The sequence below is a fragment of the Prionailurus bengalensis genome, chromosome A3 (assembly GCF_016509475.1).
Source record: "Prionailurus bengalensis isolate Pbe53 chromosome A3, Fcat_Pben_1.1_paternal_pri, whole genome shotgun sequence".
NCBI lineage: Eukaryota > Metazoa > Chordata > Mammalia > Carnivora > Felidae > Prionailurus > Prionailurus bengalensis.
Window position 1 is genome coordinate 19,829,553 of NC_057354.1, and position 24,759 is coordinate 19,854,311.

A 24,759-nucleotide genomic window follows, 5' to 3' on the forward strand; every position below is an offset into this window, starting at 1 on the left:
CCCAGAACTTGCTCTGGAATGGACACACCTGGGTTAAAACTCCAGCTCCTGTAGTCACTAGTCCTGGAATTTCAGGAAATTACCCTCGGGGTTCCCATTTTATCAAAGAGTATTGTATGATGGATGGAAATGCTTAATATATAGTGCTGATGTGTAATACATGCTCAATAAATGGCAGTTTAAAAAACCCTCCATATATCATCTCAACACACACAGATGCGAAAGAATATATATGCCCTGCCCTACGTTGCTAGCGAGAGGAACCTCTTAAAAGTCTACCTCAGAACCATTTTCTGGTTATTCAGGCCAAACACGGCATATTCTAAATTCCCTGGATTTCCTCCAAGGCAGCCCTAAACAGCAGACAGGGCTATAGGGAGCCGGGGAAGTGGGGAAACAGACAACATTTCTAATCCTGAGGTCTGTTAAGCAATAGGAAAACACCCTTTGGGGGTGATTGCTGACAAAAAGGCCTTCCTGTTCCAAACTGGAGGCAAGGACTGGAGCAGAGGGAGGAAGCAAGCCAGCAGTGGTTTTGTTTGGGACCAGCTGGCTCAGCCTACTGAGGCGGGGACCCGGCGCTGGGCCTTCCTTTCCCCACCCCCTTGCATTCTAGGAGAGAAGTCTTCAGAATGGGAGGTCGCCATATTGGCCAAAGACTCCTCCCGTGGGGCCTGGAGAGTGACAAAAGTGGCACAGAGTTCCTTTTCAGGGTGGTCTTTGACAGTAACAGGGAATCCAGGAAAAAGTTTGACGCTAGAACATTAAAACAGAAACACATTTTTGGGGCTGAGATTTCCAACTCGGGGTCTAAATTCCCAGGCAATATTGAAGGCTTGGTGTAAAGAAAATGCACTTTGGGGTCCAGATTGCCTAGATTTCCTCCCTATTACTGCTTTTTTTCCCCGAACACAAAAGAAAGTTAAGCTCTGCTCTCCAGGATGGAGCAAGAGAGAGAATGATCCATTTATTTAGTGCACAGGAGATGGTTTCCAGAGGATTTGTTGGAAAATGCCCTTTGCCTGCAGGCCCTTGGCACCCAGGCTGGGCTAAGCTGATTAAAGCTCCATTCAGAATTGCAATAACCCAAAAGATATGCGGGGGCCACTGATGGGCCTCGAGATTAGCCACTAAACTGATCACTCTCTCTGGGATTGTGGTCGCTATATTTTTGGAAACTGGGCACTTAAAAAAAAAATTTTCTATTTTCTCAGGCTCTGTGTGCGGACCTCATTAATTTCCCAAAGTCTCAGCAGAAGAACAATTGCTCTAATTCCATCTGGCAAGGTCCTAAAGCCTGAAAATTTCTCATATAATATAAAGTATATGGAAAATGAATAGACACACTTACATGTGACCTCTGTAATAGATGGCCCAGTATCCATAATAGGCTACACCCCGTACACAAACACGCACATATGTGTATATAAATATTTTTTTTCCTTGCCTTCCTGCCCTTATCCTGGAATTCTTAGCAATTTGGCCTGTCCTTGCTTATTAATGATGTTTCCAGAGCACAGCTCATTGGTGCATTTTCAGCAATGGGCTGATTAATAGGTGGGCACGGGGGAGCTCTTTGGGAGCCTGAACATTGCCGGCTTGTTGACCTTGATGCTGGGGGATAGTCTAGCTTCAAACTATGGAATCTCAGTTAGCGTCATAAATTGTGGAGCCACTGGTTTTATTACCCTTCTGCCTCCTGCCGGGAATGTTGTTTCTCTTTAATAATGGGCTGAGCAGCAGCAATGAGCCCTTCCCCTCCTCCTCCCTCCAAGGCTTGCCCCGTCCACTCTTCTCCCCCACCTCCACTCTCCACCTTCCAGCGCTGGTCACCAAGGCGGACAGACGGACAGGCAGACGGACACAGACACACACACACACACACACACACACACACATGCTCACAGCATCGCACATTTACACTCATTGTACACACCCATGTGTATTTATATAGAAAGCTGTCCTTCCCCCTCCTTTTAGAGCCAGGACTTAGTAAGGAAACACCCCCCACCCCCCACCCCTCTCCTTGGCACAGCTAAATCAGGCAGGGATTTTCAAAAGGCGCTTTTGTAAACATCAAAGAAAAACAGAAAGTAACCAATCTTAGAACACATAAAAATAGTCTTGTTTTCAAAATAGAGATTTCTAGAATCTCAGTAGAAATAGAGAAAAACTGGCCTGCCTTCTAAGCACTGTTCTCAAAAGAGCAAAGATAACTCTCCTTGCTTCCTCATTTCCCTGCCCCCTGTGGCCTCCAAAGGCCATCCCTCTCCTTGGGCTTCAGGGACTCATCTCCATACACAAGGGCACCCTGGAGCTGGACCCAAAGGAAGATTTACTTCCTTGCCTGATGTCAGTCCCTCCCGCTTCTAGATCTACCCCACTCCCACGTCCAGAGAGCCGCAACTCAAAGCTTCAGATTTTTGCTCAATTGTCTCTTCTTAAGCAAAGCCCTCTGGGGCCTCCAGTCAATCAAACCCCTCTCTTTATATCCAAGAGTAACAATGTTCCTTCTCCCCTTCACAGCAGGCATCATGGCTGTAAATGCAGGTTTCCTTGTGGGAGCATTTGGTTAATGCCCTCGTCCATAATGCCCTCGTCCAGAGCCGGAATGCGAACCCCTTGGGCGCGGTGGGGGTGGGGGGGATGCCATATTGACTGCGTTCACCTTTAAATCCACAGCACTGGTCTCATTACCACATAGTTCACTTTAAAGAATATTTGTGGGGGTGCCCGGGTGGCTCAGTCGGTTAAGCATTAGACTTCAGCTCAAGTCATGATCTCACAGCTCATGAGTTCGAGCCCCGCGTCGGGCTCTGCGCTGACAGCTCAGAGCCTGGAGCCTGCTTCGGATTTTGTGTGTGTGTGTGTGTGTGTGTCTGTCCCTCCCCCGCTCATGCGTGCTCTCTCTCTCAAAAATAAATAAACATTAAAAAAACTTTTAGGGGCGCCTGGGTGGCGCAGTCGGTTAAGCGTCCGACTTCAGCCAGGTCACGATCTCGCGGTCTGTGAGTTTGAGACCCGCATCGGGCTCTGGGCTGATGGCTCGGAGCCTGGAGCCTGTTTCCGATTCTGAGTCTCCCTCTCTCTCTGCCCCTCCCCCGTTCATGCTCTGTCTCTCTCTGTCCCCCAAAAAAATAAAAAATTAAAAAAAAAAGTTGATAAAAAAACTTTTAAAAAATTAAAAAAAAATATTTGTTGATGGAATAGACAGCCCTTCTGCATGGCACCATACACGGAGGAGAAGTGGCTTCCCAAACCTCTTCTACTTCAAATGTCTAAGACGATGATCTGTTTCCATATTGCAGGATATGTTGTCGGTGTTCTGCTGAGCCGGTGCACCTTGTCTCTCAGCATCGCTCGACACTTACTTTTCCAGGGAATTACTTGGAGATCAGGGGTTATGTTCCCCAGAAAAGCCTAGGAAGCTAAATTCCCCCCAGAAGGTGGTCAGTAGCCAGTAGCCAATTAAGATGAGGGTAGAAAAGCCTGGGTCCCTCGCCTCAAGGTAGGAACACTTTGTGATGCTGTCCAAGCTGAGACAAGCCTTCAAGGGAACTCACCTGTTTGCCTGGCTTCCTGTCTGGCCACATGCTTGCTTCCCTCACCCCCCACAGATTTTACTTGAGAACACTCCCTTAATAACTCCGTGCATGTGAATCTCTGTCTCAGGAAGTGTTTCCAGTGTACCTAAACTAAAAGACATTCATTATTCCTTCCTTTGGGTCCAGTGACTCTGGAATCTCCATGTATGACCGTATTCGGCGACCGTATTTACTACTAAAGGATAATAAATGCGACTTTCACATGTATAGCATTTTATATTCTGCATGGTGACTTTTTTTCTGCATAATACTTTGCATTCCTTAACGTTTTTTATTATTTCGATAGTATAACCATTCTGGGCAAACACCATTATTTTTAGAATGGGGACACTGAGGGACGTCTGGGTGGCTCAGTCAAACGTCCGACTTTGGCTCAGGTCATGATCTCATGGTTTGTGAGTTTGAGCCCCACGTTGGGGTCTGTGCTGAGAGCTCAGAGCCTGGAGACTGCTTCAGATTCTGTGTCTCCCTCTCTCTCTCTGCCCCTCCCCTGTTCTCTCTCTCTCTCTCTCTCTCTCTCAAACATAAACATTAAAAAAACTAAAAATTGGGGCGCCTGGGTGGCACAGTCAGTTAAGCGTCCGACTTCAGCCAGGTCACGATCTCGCGGTCTGTGAGCTCGAGCCCCGCGTCGGGCTCTGGGCTGATGGCTCAGAGCCTGGAGCCTGTTTCCGATTCTGTGTCTCCCTCTCTCTCTGCCCCTCCCCCATTCATGCTCTGTCTCTCTCTGTCCCAAAAATAAATAAACGTTGAAAAAAAAATTAAAAAAACAAAAACAAAAACTAAAAATTAAAAACTAAAAAATGTTTAAAAAAAAGAATGGAGACATTGAAACTCACCGTGTTTGTTTAGGGGTTCTTAGCTTGGGACCGAGAATTACGGATCAGGATTTTCATGGTCCACATGTCTTTCTTGTAGACCCTGCTCCTTCCTCCCCAGAATCTCAAGCCTCTATGGCAACTTCACTCTTTTCCTAGAATGAAACCTCAAGTAAGGCAGATACGACTGGGGCTCCTAAGTAGGTTTTGGTTAAACCATTCAGTTTAGTTTAGCACACAATTACCAAGTACCTGTAGCACCTGCCCAGGAACTACCCAGGGGTTTCTGAGACTTGGCTGTCATGCAAAACACTTAACGTGGACCTTGGCACATGAAAGACAATCAGTATATCGAACTAGGTCCCTTCTTCTCCTTTGGTCCAAAACTGTCAGCAGGTCCTGCTGGAGAATGACGAGGCGTTTACGCTATGGGAGACCTGTGCACGTAGGACATCCAAACCTGGGGGATTGGGGTTCACTTCTCAACGCCATCTTGTGGGCAATGAGTGGAAACGTTGCCAGGGTTTGGGGAAGGCTGCCTAGTCATCGTGTGATATGATTTAAAAATTGGAATCGGATTACCTATATCCACGGCTGTGGAAGGAGATCTAGTGATCATTTCAATATGCAGAAAGAGAGTTTAGGAGTCAAGAATAATGGAGTCTACTGACACTGAGTTATGGATGAGACAGCTGACCGAGGTAGGTTTACTCTTCAGTTTCCAGCACAGGCTGTGGGATCAGGCAGACCTAGGCTTGATTTTGGCTCTGTGGCTGCATCCTTGGTCAAGGCCTTGACCTCTCTCAACCAAGTTTTCCCATGTGAAAGTGAAAATAAGAGTAATGCTTGTTTTACTTCTTTCTTCAGACAATATTATGAGATTATTCACAATTAGCAATCTGTCCAATACTTGGCTCTTTAAATGTATTCATAAATGGTAGATTTACTGACATTACTATTATGATTATTATCACTTTCATAATGGGCTATTATTTTTGCCCTCTCTTCCAGTTGGAGCTGCAATCTTGATGATTATACACTTGAAAATCCAAAGCAAATTCTAGCTGTTATTAGCAGATATACTTTTTTCCCCTTCTGTAGGAGAGAGGCTCAGGAAAATATCACCTCTCTCAGAGGTTGGGTCGTGGATAACTTAGGTGGATGTTAAGTGGGACAGGAAGCCAGTGTCCCACAGGAAGCCAGTGAACAGCCCATTTGGTGCCTGTGAGTCAATCGGTCAGAAAAGTGACCAGGATGGTCTGATGATTCTCCTGAAACCCGTATCTGTTGAGTATTTGGTATGGCTAAGGATGTCTAGAGATGACTAAGGGGCTGATCTTTGAAAGAACATTCTCACAATTTGATAATCTGATGAAATCTATCTGTCTTCTCATCTGCTGGGGGAGGGGTCAGAAGGAACTATGTAGGTTTTTACGTACACGGTTTTACCTATAATTTCACGCTAAACACAGTCATAGACTTCAAATTTTAAATCCATTTGCAATTTATTAAGTGCTTCGCATCGCAACAGTTCTAGCGGTGGGTGCAAAGAAAACTCATTTGCATTGCTTTCAGGCAGTAAATCATGAACTTGACAGACTGAAGACCACAGCCAGAGTGATCAGGGCTAGTCAGGAGGGGCGCTTTAAAGAGCTATGGGCCATCCACGGGAGAGAAAGGTTCCTGGCTGGAGGTGGTGAGATTCATTAATTACCCAAAACATGCAAGGGTGCTTCGCTCTCCCTGCCGTTCCGTGGCCATCCTGGGTGGCATTATCGTCTCACGGCCAGTCTCGACTTCATACCAGCTGTCAATCTGAAATATTCAAATCACCCTGAGCCCAACCTTCCTCCTCATCCCAGCTTGCCCTGGAATGTATCAGGGAGAGAGTGGAGCTAGCTGGACTTCTCGAAATCCTCCAATGAGTCAAATGCCCTGGCAGACATATGCATACCTATGTAAATAGTGCAGTGAGCATTATTATACCTCTTCTACTGCTGAGAAAACTAAGGCTCGGAGAGCTTGAAAAAGTTACCCAGAGTCACACAGTGGGAGAGCAGTGTGCTTGACTACAGTTTTCCAGGTTTTTCTATCCCATAGGCTGGTGGCTGGGAATGTAGGCACACCTCTCCGGATGGATGCATGTTAAAGATCAGTGTGTCTGCCCTCAATTCACTCGCAAAGAGAGAGGTTCTTAACCTTTTAGGGGAAAGGGCAGAGTGTGGAAATATTATGTAACTTTGAGCATCTTCCCGGAAAAATACTGAACGCCTCGCCTGTAGTTTAGGAGGAATATTTGTACTCCTCCCCCATCCCGATCCTAAGCATCGACTCTAGGCTCGAAATACCCTGGGAGCAGACTCGTTAGCAATTCCAAGGTGTGCATTCCCTGCAAAGGAAAGGGTGCCAAGTGTTCTATTGAAACCCGCATGAAAAGAAGTAAGTGCCGGTTGTGGAAATCACCTGTTCCGCGTTGGCTGCCGCCTCAGAGTTTAGAAGGATGACGTACAGGACATCCGTCAATCAAGAGGATTCGGGACGTCCATCCGGGCACGGGGCCAAACTTCTGAGTGAACAGCCCCCACGAAGGGCTACGTGTCCCTTCTGTGTCGCCAAAGCGAATCTCCACCGGCTTTGCCGGGCAAGCTGGAGACAAGGTGTGATTCCTCTCGCAGGATGGATCTGTACAGAAAGCATGCGGGAGAGCGCGAGCCTGCGTGTCGTCTAGTATTCCCTTATTCGTCCTTAACCAAAATTAGAAAGATATTCTTGGACTGGCACCGTTGCTAAGATAGAATTTTTTTAAGTTAAGAGTTAAACATCGTAGGGGCTTTTGGGGTGCTGGCGTGCTGCATTTCTGGATTCGGATGCTGGTTGCACGAGCATGTTCAGTTGTGATACCAGTGAGCTATATTCACTTATGTATGTATGTGATACTTTTCTATATGTTTATTATACTTCTATATATACACATATGCCCCGTGTATATATATTTCTCCATGTGTATTAAAGGATTTTTTTAAATGAAGCAAGCTATCTAAATCTCGAACTTTTATGAGGAAAAATAGGATAATTTTCTGACAATATTTAAATGCTCAAAGTCAGTGAGCCAAACGTCTGCCATGTTAATTTAAAGGTTCTGTGAAATGGGAATTCTCAGTACATGTTAATACATTGAATTGAGAGTTGCAGCCAGATCCACTAACTCCCTTCCAGTGTGCCTGGCGGCAGGGTATCGTTTTTGGTACCTTGAGTGACTCCAGCCCCGGCCCCTCTCTGGGGCGCTACCTCGCGGGTGCTGGTTCCTCTGGGCTGAGTCTTGGCTGCTATTAGCTCCAAGGTCAGATTCACTAATCCTGACCTGGGCAACCTTGCAGGCCCACCAGGTTGTGCAGCGTGAAAGGAGCCTGGGGCCGCATGCTTGGCATTGCTTGCCCCGGGACGTGGGCGTGCGACCTGCAAATCCCACCTCCTCCTATCCTTCCAGTGGGCTGCCTTCAACCGCAGGTGCTTCAGCCCCGGTTTACTGAGCGGTGCTCAAGAGTCTTGTGGGAGCCCGCTCCCGCCCACCCTCTGACCATCTCTGTCCAGTAAGGGGCTGGATCCAGCTCCGTCTATCCTTCGGTTCTGGTGGCCTGATTCCAAATCCCACCTCTTTGGCACACGCCATGGAATCTGAACATAAGGAGCCAACTGGATCCCCAGTGCAGTGGCTCTTGTGTCCGATGGTCTCGGTGTGGTCCTCCCAAGGCTCCCGCTTACACACATGCGTCTTTCAGCTCTGCCCCACGGCACTGTGTCTTTCCTTCTTCCCCTCCCTGGCGGATCCCGCTGTTTGGTGGCCGAGTTGTATGACATCCCGTGTCTCTGTGCTTGGGGAAGCTGTCGACTTCGGAAACAAGAAGGGCTGACTGAACTACAGGAGGAAGGGAAGCAGAGCAGGAGCTGAGGTCCCAAGCTGGCAATGGCAACACACGAGCACGCAAGAGATGGCCCGTGTCCCCAGCCCCTGGCTGTAGGAAATGCAGGCCCGTCTGGGAGGGGAGCGTGCAGAGGCCGACCATCCCCGGGGGACTCAGCCAGGCAGGCGGTAGCGGGGGAGGGTGGGATTTAATGACGCACAATGATGGGTTTCTTTGCCTTTTTGTGTGTGTGTGTGTGAAAATGCTCCAATACCGGGTTTCATCCCCTATGTATTTCTTTATTCAGTCTTGAAAGGATTTAAAGAAGTTAACCGTCCATAGGTCATGGGTCATGTGGATCCGGCGTGCCTCTTGAAGACCCTCTACAGCATCATTTCTGAAAATATATCCCAGAAGGCACAGTCCTCCAAGGCCAGGGTCAGGTAGAGAACAGCAGGCGTGTTGCACGATGTCCATAAATCTGCAAGCCCCCCGACGTTGTTTAGCCCCTCTGAACTCACTGCTTCCTCCTCTGTGAATGGAGATAGCGATGGCGGCCTTGCCTGACTGGTGGCGGTGAGGCCCCTACGAGAGGGGAGAGAGCTCTTAGGAAACTGTAGAGTAAGGGCTGGTTCAGAGCAGAATGTGACCAAATTTGAGGAAATGAGAAGCTGCTGAATGGCAAGAGCCTCGTGACACGCAGTATCTCAAAGTTCAGCTTTGCAAACTGCTGTGATAACACGAGGGAAGCAAAGCCCGTGTAGCTTTCTGACCGCTGTGTAAATGTCTTCTCTTTTCTAGGCTGCAAGGACACAACCCTGTTTATGCCGCCTTTCCCTACACTCCTTGTATTCGTTGCCGAGTCCTGGATTTCTTACTCTTCTGACTTTTTCTCGGTCTCCATCACTGCAACCATCTCTCTACTTGCAATCTTAAAAAATTGAGAGTTACCAAAACTTTTCTTCTTAACCTACTATCTGTTCTCACTTCGTTAGTTGAGTCCAGCGACCTTACTCTCCCAAGTCAGCTCCCCAGAACCCCAAACCCATGACATCCCATTCTGCGCCCCCGGCCCCCCGGCCCAAACCTGTGGGTCTTCCTGTCCACTCTTTCTGTTACCTTCGTCTGTCCCGAACTGACCTCATGGACTTCCCTTCCAGATTGCTCTTCCCCCTAATTTTCTGTATCTGAGTGGACACCAGAGTGGACACCGTCTCCCCCAGCCCAAACCTGTGGGTCTTCCTGTCCACTCTTTCTGTTACCTTCGTCTGTCCCGAACTGACCTCATGGACTTCCCTTCCAGATTGCTCTTCCCCCTAATTTTCTGTATCTGAGTGGACACCAGAGTGGACACCGTCTCCCCCAGCCCGGATAACTGGCTAAACTACAAGTGACCTTGAGCACAGCACCCACATCTCTCTCCCTTTACTACAGAATCTTAGTGCCTTGTACACGACGGGGGCTCAGCAAATCGTTTTTGTGTGTGTGTGTGTGTGTGTTTTTTTTTTTAATATATAAAAGATTCAGTATCTTTCTGCCTCATTCCTATTAAATAATAATAGGAGCACCTGGGTGGCTCAGTCGGTTAAGCATCTGACTCTTGGCTTCGGCTCAGGCGCTGATCTCTCAGTTTCATGGGTTTGAGCCCCACGCGGGGCTCTGTGCTGACAGCACGGAGCCTGCTCGGGATTCCCTCTCTCCCTCTCTCTCTGCCCGTCCCCCTCTCACGCTGTCTTTGTTTCTCTCAAAATAAATAAACTAAAACATTTAAAAAATAATAATAATATAACAAAATTATGTGAGATAGGTAGGTATAGATAGATGGAGGTTGGCATAGTGCTTAACACATAACTACTTGAGTGTTTTCTGAGTGTTAGGCAGCATTAAGCGCTTTATACGTTTGCGTTTTATATATATATGCTCTCTCTCTCTATAAAATATAAATAAAACATACTTGTGTATGTAGGCATACATGCAGTGTGTGTATGTTGTGATGTAGATACATATATATGTATATTTGAATGACTTTCACATGCATAATCCTTACCTGTGTAATTTACCGGTTTTACAGATACATTGTTACGGATAACAATTCGTAGAACTCCATGTGTATTCCCTTTCTAAGGGATTCGCAAATGTTAATTCATTTAGTCCTTTTAACAACCCTTTTGTGTCAGGGACTACCGTCCCTGCTTTATAGACGAGGGAAACTGACGTCGGTGGGGTTCAACGCCCTGCTCAGGGTAGCAGCCGGTAAACCGCAGAACAAGAGTCGCGCCCCCAGAGTCCAGTTCCGGAGTCTGAGCTTTGGCTGCGTCTCCAGGGCCGAAGGCCGAAGGGTAGCTGTGGGGATAACACCTGCACGCCCACCAAGGACAAGCCCCCAGTGCTCCTTCTAGAGTACCTTCTAGTTGGTCTTTCTCTCCCGCGTATCAAGCAGGGTGCAAACAGCACTAACCAGCGGTATCCGTTGGCCAAATGAATAGATGGGTGAAAAAAATAAATAAGGGGAGGGGTCTCCACATTTGCTTCGACGCCTTTGGTGGACCCACTTGCCCTACTGGATTTATTTATTTGTTTGTTTGCTTCTTTCCTTCTTTATTTAGCTAAAAGCGTTTTTCTTCCTGCCGAATGTTTTATGCCGTCCCAACATGGCTTTCCAAAGATGATCATCATTACTCCTTCAGGTCGTCTCATCCATTATCATTTTTCCTTTAAACAGCTGATTGAAAAGGATTTGTTTCCTTCGTACAGGTCACTCTCGTCTGGTAGTGAGGCCAAATGTTTCTTCCCCTGGGAACACATCTTCATTTTTTTAATGGAAGTCAATGGGAGTTAATAAAAGGAATGGAAAAGGCACATCGCTGCCAACTGCTCAAGTATGTATCCATTCCATTCCGAGAGCCCCACCTGTCCTCGCGGTGGGTCTCCTGGGGAATCCCCCAGGCAGCTAGATGGACGTCGTAGGAGACGACGGTGCTGTGGCTGTTTGTGATGCCGGGGTGCTCACAGGATCCCTCAGCTCGGCAAGGAGGTCGCTGGCGGTCTTGGAACAAAGACCGCCAGTGGTCTTTCTCTTTAATCCGCCACAAAACTCTTGTGGGACTGGAGTTCTCCTACTTTTGTTCTGTCCAGACCAATTGCAGGCCACTGCCGAGCTCAGGGGCCGACGCACTCAACACGTCGTTATGACCTTCCATTGTGCTTAGTCCTGTCCCAGGGAAGAGGCAGAGTGGCACCGAAGATATGAGCCAGACTCCCCGGGGGTTTCAGTTCTAGCACCAAGGGATGTGAAGGAAGTGACTCGATTCCTCCACGCTCCCGTGCTCTCCTGCGTATAAAGAGTGAGTGGCAACCACACCTTCTGCTGGGGCCGTTGGGGGAATTAAATGAGATAAGCCTGTTCAGGCAGCCAGGGGTGAGGGCTCAACGGGTATGACCCACAACGGTGAGGACATGAAGATGTTGTGTGGTAGAAGGTACAAAGCTAACTCAGACACAGTCCCTTCTCTCAAGACACCGCGGGCCAACTGGGGAGACGCACACGCCCTCGTATAGTCCTGTGTCAGGAAGGTGTAGAGGACGGGTGTAACAGTTGCACTGCGGAAGGCATTCCTGGCTGAGGCTGTCAGCAAAGACTTTGTAAGAATTTTAATACCTAAGCCGGACTCTCAAGATATACAGGCCTCAGAGATGTAGGGACAGGCTGGAGAGCCAATGTTGTTGAAACAGAATCGAATCTGGCAATAACTCCTTCTGGAAAGCTGAGATATCTTCAAGTTGTCTCTGCTGCGTGTTCTGCCATGAAAATTGTGATCAGAATTTTACATGTATATAGCACATTTATTTTTAGAGTCTCCAGTGATATTATTAAAAACTAAAACCTTCCATGTTAGTGTTGGTCTGTCTTAAAGAAAAAAAAAAAAACCAACACGTATACATTTTCTTCCAAAGAGCTCTCTGACTCCTGTAAGAGTTAGTGAGATGCTGGGACTAGCGATGGAACCTAAAATTATTCGGATATTTAAAAAAATGCAAAAAGTAAGCTTCCAGAAAGCTCTCAAAAGTTAAGTGTGTAGAAAAAGCCCCAATCATAAAGAATGACCGATGATGTCCTGAGCTGCCAGGGAGTTGGAGAGAAAAAACGTTTCAGAGGAAAACATGTTGAGATGAAAAGCATGTTAGATTTGCTGTCGGGGTATCCTTGGGATATAGTCTGCTTTGGAGGCAAGCAGTGGAGGGTCCTGCAAAACAGGCCAAACACTGGTGGAGAATTGTCTACTGAGAACCGTGCAAGGGTACGGCAAACGACGCCACTTCCCAGTGCCCAGTGATGACACTCTGAATCCTGAATCATCAGCCTGGGCTCACACAGTGTTGCCCGATGGGACTTGGTGATTACGCCATATTCTTGCATACGATGGCCTCTCCAGGAGAGTGTTGTCAAAATCCTGCCTCCCTCCCGAGACGAAGCAAGATCTGCTGGCTTTGGATCCATCGGGCATCTTAGGAGTCTTAACACGACTGATTAATATCATGGTACAGAGGTACTTAATCCGAGCAGCCTAAGAAGAAAGGAGACGGTAACCGTGCTGCCTGCCGTAGCCCCCCAAATCCTTCACGGGCACCCACGTATGCTGGATCTCATCACCCTGCCTTTTCCCAACTGGAAGTATCCACCTGAATGCTTGAGTTTTTAATCTCTCCATATTCTGTAGCTTGGTGTCCTTGGCGTTTGCTAGAGCATTTGATGTACAGTAGGCCCTTAACAGAAACGGAACAAATGAAAAGATGAATGAATGGGTAATTAATGCCATTATTTCCCTCGTTAAGGTCCTATGAAATTTCATCTGGTCTACCACAATAGCATTACTTGTGGTGACCTCTAACTTATTTTTAAATGTGTAAAAGGCTTTTTACTGAAGTATGTTTGGAGAAGCACAATATCGTTAAGTGTACTTTTTCCGGCGCAATGAATTTTTACAAACTGAACACGCCTATGAAATCACTTCCCAGATGGAGAAATAGAACACCGCCAGCCCCCGCGGAAGCCCGCTTTTGCCTTCCGTGGTCTCCCCACCAGGGGTAATCATTACCTAATGGTACATTTTAGTTTTTCTTGGTGTTGTACCTTTTATATACAGACTTATTCAACGTATACCGTGTTGAATTTGTCTTCTGTCATTCAATATTGTTATGAGATTCAGCTATACTGCTGTGCATAGACAGAGAACATTCGATCGTATGGTAACCTCTGGCATGAGCATGTGGCAATTTGTTTATCCACAATGTACTGTCCATTTGGGTAGTCTCCATTTTGGGGCTATTGTGGATACCACTGCTGTAAACAGTCTTGCACTTGACCCTGGGTCCACACGTATGCACAGAGCTGCGGGACATGTATCTGGAAATGGAATCACTGGGTCATAGGGCCTGCAGATGTTCAGTATTAGACTCGCATATTGCCAAGAAGTTTTGAAAAGTGGTTGTACCAATTGAGACTTCCAGTAAGTGTAGCTTATGAGATTTTTGGTTACTTCACATCCTTGCAAACACTTTCTATCTTTTTCATTTTATTGCCATAGCTCTTTAGCTGTTCTTTCCACGTACAATCTCACACCCTCTCACATGCAACACCTCCATCTCCCAGCCTCCAGAGGGATTTGATGAAGTCAATACCCAGTGTAAGCTCTTCAGCAAATAATTAAGCCAAAGCAGGGATGCAAACTCAAACCCACCGGGGATGTATGGGAAGGCGGTCAGTGTAAGGCAATATGGCACAGTGGGCTCTGTGGCTAAATACGTAGCACGTGCCCCATACTCAGTGCAAACTTTAAAGACACTGACCTCATTAGATCAGGCCTCCCTGGTGGCCACGTATATAAAACCCCTAATTGGTAGGAAAATGTCCAAACTCCTTCACTCGCGTTTCAGTCTTTCTGGTTCCTGCCTTTTGCCCCGTGTGACTTGTTTCAGCCCTTCTTCCTTACAGACCCTTTATTTCTGCCAGAGTCAACTTTCCAGTCTTTCTTGGACACATCGTGTGTGCTCACACCTCCATGCCCTTGAATGTTCTGTTCTCTTGGTCTGGAGTACCCTTTCTCCTCTTTGCCTGCCGAGGGCATTCAGAGCCCTGCTCAGATGACCCAGTGGGGCATTCCCAATCCCGGGAAGAAGACCCGGTCTCTCCTCGCTCAATTCCCCACAGAGCCTTGTGCTTGACTCCATTTCCTACTTACCACTTGATTCTGAAATCTTTTGTTTGCTCACCTGACTTCCAAGTTGGAACTGGAGCACCAGAATTTAAATAACCAGGATTCAGTTTAAGTCATATATATACCTCAAGGGCCTAGCACAAGGCCTGGGTTCTAGTAGGTGCTCAGTAAACATTTGTTGAGTGAATAAGTGCATAAGTGAGAGGGTTGGGAATGTCATCCTACACTCTAAATAGATGCGATCCGGGCTAGGAAAATGCCACTCGCCGTGTTAGACAGTAGCAAAAACCCTAAAAATACAGATTTCAAAATACTGCTTGGTTGAACCAAGAAAGAGTGTGGAAGACATGGCCAAATTAAGAGGAGAACGTAGGAAAGAACGTTTGAATGGCAGGACTTCCGAAACGGGGATTACTTGTTAATGACAAGACTGGTGCCAGGTCCCGTTATAATGCTGACTTGTATTGCGTAACTTAGCTCCCATAATACTTCTGTAAGAAAGCTCCAGTTTCCACTTCTTGAAACTAAGCACAGAGAAGTGAACTTTCTCTAGGCTACCCAGCTGTGGAAACAGTATCTGAATCCAAAATGTCTGGTTTGTCTCTGAGCCTAGGCCATATTGCGCATTGCCTCTAAATTAGTCATGTGTCTTCCGATGGCCCAGGAACGCAGCCAGAGAGAGCACTGGCCCGATTCTCTGGGTGAGAAGGTCAATACTCACGGGCTGATGTAACTTACCCATGATCATATGGTGATTTGGTGAAGGAGCTGGTGTTCTCCAAACCCAGCATTCTTTCCACTATTCTAAAGTGTGGGCGGATGTGGAAGGCAGGGGAGGGGTAGTTCCCAAAAGGAATGTCACTGCTCCTTCAGGGTCCACAGTGGAGGTGGTGACACCGGTCTTGCGCTCAGGGCTGAGGCTGGAACAGAAACAAATCAGGAACAGTGGGTCTGGAGCCAGGCCCCTCCCTCCAGCCTTACCGTCCCCGCAGGGATCCTGAGCATTTCCCAAGGCCCGACCGCTGCAGGCATTGAGCCAAGAGGAGCCAAAGGTTTAGTCTATAAGATGCCTCTGGGGACTCCTTCTCCAAGGAAGACATTTCGAAACGAACCCCAATCATTATTCTGGAGGCAACCCTGGGAGAGATGAAGGTCATGTTCTGGTTCCCATCTGTCTGGGCGCCTCCTTAAAACTTAGCAATGTCACACTCACACAACATACATGCATGTGAAAAAATTATGATTTGCAGCCATTCTCCCTTGAAGAAAAACAAGTTTTGGAGTTGAAGGATTTGTCATTGTCTGAAATTGATTTGAGTAGTAATTCAGATGTTCCAGCAAGAAAATCGAGCCTGGCCGCAAACGGATGACCAGCTTGCTGTCTTTTTCATCGCAGGGATAGCATTCTTTGGTTGTTAATGAGATTTAACATTCCTTGTCTTTGTTTCATGGCTGTGATTCATATTCAGTAAACAGCCTGTTTGTTCGTGTCCTTTGCCCGTTTATCGACTAGGGTGCTGCGCTATTTTTGCTGAGTTCGAAGGCTACTTAAGTACGCATTCCATTGTGAAGTATTATGCACCCAGGAAAATGATGTTCAATGGACTTTTAATGATATAAAACATTACTTGTGTTATGGTAAGTTAAAAAACAATAGAGATACATTGTACCTAAAATATAATCCTGGGGTGCCTGGCTGGTTCAGTCAGTTAAGCGTCTGACTCTTAATCTCAGCTCAGGTCATGAATCTCACAGTTAAGTTCAAACCCTGCATTGGGCTCTGCACTAGGTGTGAAGTCTACTTAAAAAAAATATCTATCTATCTATCTATCTATCTATAAACACACACACATGTAAACTTGGTTATGTAAAAAAAAGAAAACAAACTATGGAAAAACAACCCTACCCACACCAATAATAAATAAAAATTTTGGAAGAAATGTTTATTGACATATCAACAGGTTTTTTTCAGTTGTTTGGCCTATTAATGATCTTAATTTATTTTCTTATATTTTGTTGTATGTGTTGGTTATCGATTTCCATCTCTCAAGTACACATATACGCATCATTGTCCGGCTTACCACACTGGAATACCATTCCTTTGCTCACCGACATGACGCTAAAATGCGTCAATAGAGGGAGCTGGAGAGACCCTGGGCTAGAAAGGAGCTGTTCATGCTGGTTCTGGTGTTGAGTCTTGCTGGTGCAGCTGGAGGTGGGTAGAGGGTCGCCCAGTGACCTTCACCCCCGGGGAGTTTCAGCCACACTCCCACTGGGGATCTACATTTTATTCCACTACTCCAAAAGTACATACCTCAGGGAACTCCCCCAACATGGTTGGGCCAAAGCAGCATCCTCGCAGACCAAATCTGGATCTCTGCCTTGGGAAGTCGAAGCATCTTCCATATTTGTTCCTTCCTTGAGGTCTCCGCCTCAGCCCTGCAGTTAGGGGCTGCTTCCTATCCTGCCATTCCCGTATTCTTGGAATTCTCTTTACCCCCTAGTAGGTAATTCCGCGTTATAGTTGATAATTCTTTGTATTAAACTCTTCTTGTTCAAATTACTACATGGTTTATGTCTCCCATTTTGACACTGACTGACTGGTATATTGTATTTTCTACATTTTCTACAATTTCTATAATAACCAGGAGATAAATTAGTGTTTATTTGCCTTTTAGTAAGGTGACCAATCTGATTTATATGTATACATAGATCATATAAATAATATACGAATAATACAAACATTGGGGCGCCTGGGTGGCTCTGTTGGTTATGCGTCTGACTTTGGCTCAGGTCATGATCTCGCACTCCATGAGTTCGAGCCCTGTGTCGGGCTCTGTGCTGACAGCTCAGAGCCTGGAACCTGTTTCGGATTCTGTGTTTCCCTCTCTCTCTGCCCCTCCCCTGTTCATGCTCTGTCTTTCTCAGTCTCTCAAAAATAAATAAACTTAAAAAAAATTAAAAAAAAACAAATAATACAAACATAATAATACAAGTGTACAAAAAATACAAATACAAATAACACAAAATAGTACAAATGTAACATTTGTGTTAAGTATACACACAGACATGTTATACATAAGTGTGTATGTGTGTGTCCTCTAATATAGAACTCTGTTTTATAGTGTGAGATTAAGCATTCTTTTTATGGTAACAATAAAAAGATTAAAAATAGTGAAAGTAATCCTTTTTCATAAACCATTCAGTACTTTTAACTAATCTTGGTATTATACTCCTGTGGCCATAATGGTAAGTGGTAGTTTTTCTTTTTAATTTTTTTTAATGTTTATTTATTTTTAAGAGAGAGAGAGAGACAGAGTGCGAGCAGGGGAGGGGCAGAGAGAGAGGGAGACACAGAAACTGAAGCAGGTTCCAGGCTCGGAGCTGTCAGCACAGAGCCAGGCGCGGGGCTCAAACTCACGAACCCTGAAATCATGACCTGAGCCAAAGTCTGGTGCTTAACTGACTGAGCCACCCAGGTGCCCTGGTAAGTGATAGTTTTCTTGGGGGGGGGGGACCAATTTGCCAGGTTTTGCCATCAAGATATACTTCATTTTATTGAATTTGCCATTTTTCCTGGGAAAACAAATGTGCGGTTGCGATGACCATACAGAAGGTTTAAAGACGTCACCAGCAAAATCCTCTGGGATCTTAGATGTTTGAGGAAGTACTTCTTCTTTGGTTATGGGCAGGATTCTGTGTCGAGCTGGTGACGGAGCCACACCATGGACCCAGGGCCATGAAGAGTTTTCAAAAAATTCAACTCGGTTTCTGAGTGACTTCGGTGAAAGGTAGCGTACAGCCAACTTTTTCTGTTGTTAACACAAGGTGGACATTTCTCTTCTGTCTCCTGACTCCTCTTAAGTCAGTTTAAATCCATAATGTCTATGATACCACAGTGAAGGAGCCATGTGAGATGCTGGGTCATAAGGTCTAAACTTAACCCTCAAGGCAATAGCAGGAAACCTGAAGACAAGGAAGTTACTCTGCAATCACCATGAGCCAAACATAATGGTAGATGCTTCTAACTCGTTTCTCATTCAAGTCTCCACCGGTTATGAGAAGGATGGATTATTATTCTCTCCCTGCAGAAGACAGCAAGTCCCAAAGGTGAAGAGTGTTGTCTGAGCTCATTCAATTAGCACATGGCAGAGACAAGCTATAAACACAGGTCTATTGACTCCACATCTCTTATTGTTTCCCCTAAATCATTGTGTTTCATAAACATGTAATTACCAAGCAAATCTCCTGTTTAAGTTACCGATGAAGGGCTTAGAGACCCAGAGGGGATGTGGGGTGAGCTGGGAAGGTTCATGGAGGTGCTGAAGTGATTGCTCTCCTCTGCTCTCTCAGAGCATTATGGTCTTATCCCCCTAATTTGACACTTCGTCGTGTGCTGCTTTGTGCCCCTGCTTGTGGGCAGTCGTTTCTACCCCATAATGTGCCTTGCCTCCCTTCCCCCATGAGGTTATTATCACCCAAAGTCTTGAGCACAAGGCTTTGGGACCCAAGTCTAGTGATCCTTCCATCCGAGGGCCAGAATCCAAAGCAACTGGATTCTTTGGAAATATTGGGGGGCCTTTTCTGGCCATAGGATATGGGTCTCATATCACTTTACATTTGCACTGAGATTCCTTTTTATATTGAGAAAAATTGGCTTTAGCCTTCTCTCCGCCACTAATTTACTGTATGATCTTGGGCAAGTGACTTTTCTTTTAGAGGTTTCAATTTCTGGACTCGTAAGTGATGGATTGATATTCATGGTCTCTAAGTTCTTTTCCAGCAGCTGCCTTATGTGTTTGTTTGTTGTTGTTGTTGTTGTTGTTGTTGTTGTTTCTGGGAAATTCCTTGATCTAGGGGCATAAAGAATTAAGAGTTGGGAAAAACTCCCAACTCCTTCTTGCAGGTTATAAGGGTTGAATTATCTGTAGACAGTTAAAAAACAATCAGAAAGGGGCACCTGGGTGCCTCAGTTGGCTGAGCATCCGACTCTCGATTTCAGCTCAGGTCACGGTCCCAGGGTTGTGGGAACGAGCCCCACATCAGGCTCCAGGCTGAGCATGGAGTCTGCTTGAGATTCTCTCTCTCTCTGTCTCTGCCCCTCTGCCCCCTCCCCCACTCATGCCCTCTCTTTCTCTAAAATAATAAAAACAATAAAAAATAATTTTTTTTTAAATTTTTTTTTCAACGTTTATTTATTTTTGGGACAGAGAGAGACAGAGCATGGACGGGGGAGGGGCAGAGAGAGAGGGAGACACAGAATCGGAAACAGGCTCCAGGCTCTGAGCCATCAGCCCAGAGCCTGACGCGGGGCTCGAACTCACGGACGGTGAGATCGTGACCTGGCTGAAGTCGGACGCTTAACCGACTGCGCCACCCAGGCGCCCCAATAAAAAATAATTTTAAGAAACAATCAGAAAATTGACTTAAAAACCCAACCCTCTTTTTCAAGTCTAAACAATGCTGGTGACCAAATGTGTCCCCACTCAGGCAATCGCCCCCTCCCTCTACCTTTCGGTAGGTCATTGCCTTATTCTAGAAACAGCACACTGCTCTTGTAGGTAGACACCGTCAGGCCCTGTCTTACACCTCAGTGGGTTGAAGACACGAAGAAGGCAAGCGTTGGAACCCAGGCCGTGAAGACAGAGCTTGGGGTTGGCTTTCCCAATTCTGAACCCAGGGCTCTCCATTCCCAGCCCTATCCTCTGTGAACCGATCATTGCTCCTAACGACAGCGAGCTGGCTGGGACAGGAGGAGGAAAATCTCCCGGCCTAGAGGATACCATTTCCTGGCTCTTTCGATAGAAATGTCTAGTGGTGGGGTCTGGTTTTATTATTTTAAGAAGGCCCTTGAGCATGGTGCCAGTTTAAACTCATCAGGCCCATCAGAGAGAACATGTCAAATAGTTACCTAAGCTTCAGACACGAAGAGACCTGGGATCAGATCCCAAACCTATCACAAAGGCATCGACAGGGAAACCTCCGCAAAATGGGGATGATGCTGCCTCAACCGAAATGTTGCAAAGAGTAGATAGGTAATTTTTGTTCAGTCTCTAGTCCGGCTCCTGGCCCGCGGTAACTAACATCAGCTTCCTGTTTCTGACGCCACGGTTCGAATGAACAGCCAGCCTGGTCCCAGCATTCAAGTACCCAGCGGGTGAAGGATCCCCCTTGCCCTCAGGTTCAGAGAGTGGGAGCATCAGGGCAGCTCTGTGTCTCAACCCCCGTGGGTAACACGGGTGTGATGCATGCTGGGCTGAGCCTGCCGAGCGTGTGAGCTGGGAGCGCGACCAGGGAGGCCAGCTACAATTTTAGCTCCAGTGTGGAATTTCCTGGTTTTGGGGGGTCTGGAGTCCAAACCTTCTCTGGTGCTGGTGCTGCCTTTTTGCTGCCAGAACCGGGCGGCAGACACAGCTTCTTTCCACCCGACCGCCCAGGGTGAGGCAGGCGCCCTCCTCCCGGGCCCTGTAGCACTTGGTGCCGGCCAGGGCCTCCTGGGCAAGTTCCAGCAGCTTCTTCCTGTGCGAGCGCACGTGGGCTCGCACAATCGCATCGCTCAGTCAGGCCCGGGTGGAGAGCTGTTTGTCTCTGCCCGGGGAGGAGGAGGCAGGGTTCACAGCTTCCCTAATAAAAGGTTAATTATCCTGCCCTTGGGTCCTGAGATCCAGTTAAAGAAATTGCGGCTTCCGTGCACCTCGATTTGTACGCGAACGGAAAAGGCCTCGTGGCTCCGCGATGACTTATGGTCCCGAGGTCGCAAGAAATAGAATCCACATCAGGCTAATGGAAGCAAATACATTTTTTTTTTTTTTGAAGTGTGGAGTGGATGGTTCAGAGAGGTAAAGAAATAGCTGAACTGCGAGGCTCTGAGAAGGGTAGAAAGCAGGAGAGCTTGAGGAATCTCAGCAGCAGGCACTCAGGGAAAGTCTCAAAAAAGTGCTTCTGGAAATACTCAGTAACAGTGATTTATAACTTTCTGTGCATGGTTCCAGATTCAAACTCCCTCACAGAGGGAGTCCCATGGGTTAGGGTAAAGAAGCGACAGCCCCCCCCCCCCCACCCGACTTTTGTGTCCTGAAATATGATTTGACTGGTTGTTGTTTTCCCAATGATCAAACTCTTGGGATCAACTCACAGTAGTCAAACTCCTAAACCATAGATGTATAAACCGGATAGCATTGACTCAGTTTACACAGTCATCTCTACCTTCCAGGTGAACAGACAATTTCCGTTTATTATCAAGAGTCTCTTCCTCTAGGTCTTTCCTGGTGTCGGCATTCATTGAAAGTAGAGTCAGGCAACAAAAAGTTGTTCAGTGAACTTGGGGGCTAGGTGATCTTAAGGAGTAATTCCATCGAGTCTGGGAGACAATTCTGACCGTGTTCCTTTTTTGTTCCATTTTTTCCTAAGCTCTATTCACAATCCTTCTCCTTGCTACCCCATCCCCTTGGCAGATATGATACAGATGGGTGTCTGCATGTCTAGTTTAAAGGGCTTACCAAGGCTGTCCCGATGGGACTCAGTTTACCAATTTCACCCTGAAAGAGTGGTTCTGCTACTGCCTCTAACTGGACTTTCTTTATTATTTCTTGCTTTTCAGATTTATTATTATTATTATTGAGAGAGAGAATGAACAGGGGACGGGCAGAGGGACAGGGAGACAGAGAATCTAAAGCAGACTCCCTGCCTACCACAGAGCCCAATTTGAGGCTCAATCTCACGACCATGAGAACATGACCTGAGCAAAAATGAAGTCAGACCTCTAACTGACTGAGCCACCCAGGACCCCTGGAAAATGCCTTCTCTGAAAACAGTTATTCTTCCCACAGCTAATGTGGATCGAGACATCTGTGTCCTTGCTGGAAGTCTTCAAGGCGGGTTGTAAAAATTTTTGTAGCCAATCGTTTACTGACAGAGAGTGGCGAATAATAGGACATAGCCCCCAAACAGAAAATGCACTATTGTTATGCTATTTCACTGAATTATCTCAGTAAATCACACTCCTTGCCCCATCCTGTGTCAAAATAAAAATAAAAGCAAAGTGAGAAGGTCCCTTATGAGACCACGATCCTTAAATGCATGTGAAATACACCAGTTAAGAGTGGGCATTCCTCAAAAGCCATAGCAGATACCCCGCTGGGCTAGTAGGAGAGTATTTTGAAATCGTACTTGGTTGTGTGAGCCAGTTGGGTCCTCCCCCGAGCACAGCCGGCAGAGTTTTGCTTATTCAGATCAGACTGAGATGGTTTCACGAATTTGCAAGTCTACTAAGGACACATTGATAATACGCAGAAGAGACATGTGTGCAGGTTGTTAAGTTAAACAGGAAACATAAGGCCTTAGGCTGGTTCTGTGTGATGCCGGGAGAGTAGATATTCCCAAATATAGACAGATTGTGTGACACTTTAAATCATGTTGAATTAAATAATACCCCCTCTGTAAATCAGAGTTCAGACTTCCAGCCGTCCCCAGCATCTGGAGGAGCACACAGGTAAATAATTTAGGAAACAGGCAGATCGATGATACAGACGGAAACACATCAGTGACGAGGCAGGGTGTCCGCACAGAGAAGACACTGAGGAGGATGGGGCCCATGAGAGAGGACTGTAGGGGGACACCTGGGTCCCAGGAACTAAACTCATCTCCTTGGGGAGTTCCCAAAAGCTTACCTGGGGAAGACTGGGGTGGCTGCTTCAGGTTCTGGACACCCTTTCCTCTACCCTGTTGGTCTTTTTGTTTTGTTTTAATGTTTATTTATTTTTGAGAGAGAGAGAGAGAGAGAGAGAGAGAGACAGAGCATAGTGGGGGAGGGGCAGAGAGAGAGAGAGGCATAGAATCCAAGGCAGGCTCCAGGCTCTGAGCTGTCAGCACAGACACGGGGCTTGAACCCACGAACCGTGAGATCATGACCTGAGCCGAAGTCGGACGCTTCACCGACGGAGCCACCCAGGCACCCCTCTGCCCTGTTGGTCTTAATGCTGTTCTGTTTTGTTGTCTGAGGCCCGAGGCAATGGTTCGCAGGCCTGAAGCCACCGGTTCAAAGAGGCCTTTGTTGCTGTGTGATGTAGGAGGGTTGAGAATAAAGCTAAATCTTAGATCACGGAGGACTCCAACGTGCTGTGGGACGTCTTACGCAAAAGGGACACAAACCAGCCCGTGTGAGTCATCTCGGGATGGATAGTGGCAAGTTGAATCCTTAATCCTGCGGGAAAACACACCAACCTAATGATGCACATCTGAGGCCCCGTGCATGTCCAACTGTTCTAGAGGAAGAAATCAAGGATGGGAAAGTCAAGTGTTCTCAAGCACAAGGGAAAATCGTTAGTTATGGAATTACCCGCAAAGACAAACCTTTGGGCGAAAGGACGATGACATGGTTCGTTGATGAGAGCTCCATAACTTTTCCTGGAGAGAATCTGCTATTAATTTGTTAGAAATGTTATTCTCGACAAAAGGGTGGCAGTGAGAATAATATTGCAGCAGCAGCCTTGGACGTGTGTGTAGATGGTGGGCAATGAAGCAGCTCCCTGGTCCTTGCACACAGAGGAAGCCCAGGGGGGCACTGGCCTATGCCTGAAGGAAGCACCAGAACTAAAGGGAATACTCAAAGCAACTGTGGGGGGTCGAGTCAAGGGTATACCGGAGACAATAACGGGCGAACTTGAATAGGGTAAAGGCAAAATTAGGAGAAAATGCAAACTCACGGCTGAAACGTTGGAGGGAGATGAATTCGAAGGGAACAAATACCTAGAGGAGAGTCGATCCGAAACACATCCTGGCCGGGACGCCCGGGTGGCTCAGCTGGTTAAGCGTCTGACTCTTGCTTTTGGTTTCAGTCACGATCGATCTCACGGTTTGTGAGCTCGAGCCCCACGTCAGGTGTGGCACAGACAGGGCGGAGCCTGCTTGGGATACCCTCTCCCCCTCTCTCTTTGCCCGTCCCCTGCTTGCTCTCTCTTTCTCTCAAAAGCAAATAAATAAACTTAAAAAGAAGTAAATCCTGGGGAACAAATGATAAGGTCAGCTTTTGTGGCAAGTGCAGGGTCTGGGCCTGCTTGCAATTTTCACCCTGTCGTTTAGAGACGTGGAGCCACAGAGGGATGGGACCCTTAGTGTGCGAGTGACGGCTGCAGAAGCCCGGGATGTTGGGTGCACCTTCATGCAGCAGAAACTTCAGTTCTGGTGTGAGTGAGTGTTGAGTTACCCCAGACAGGCTAAG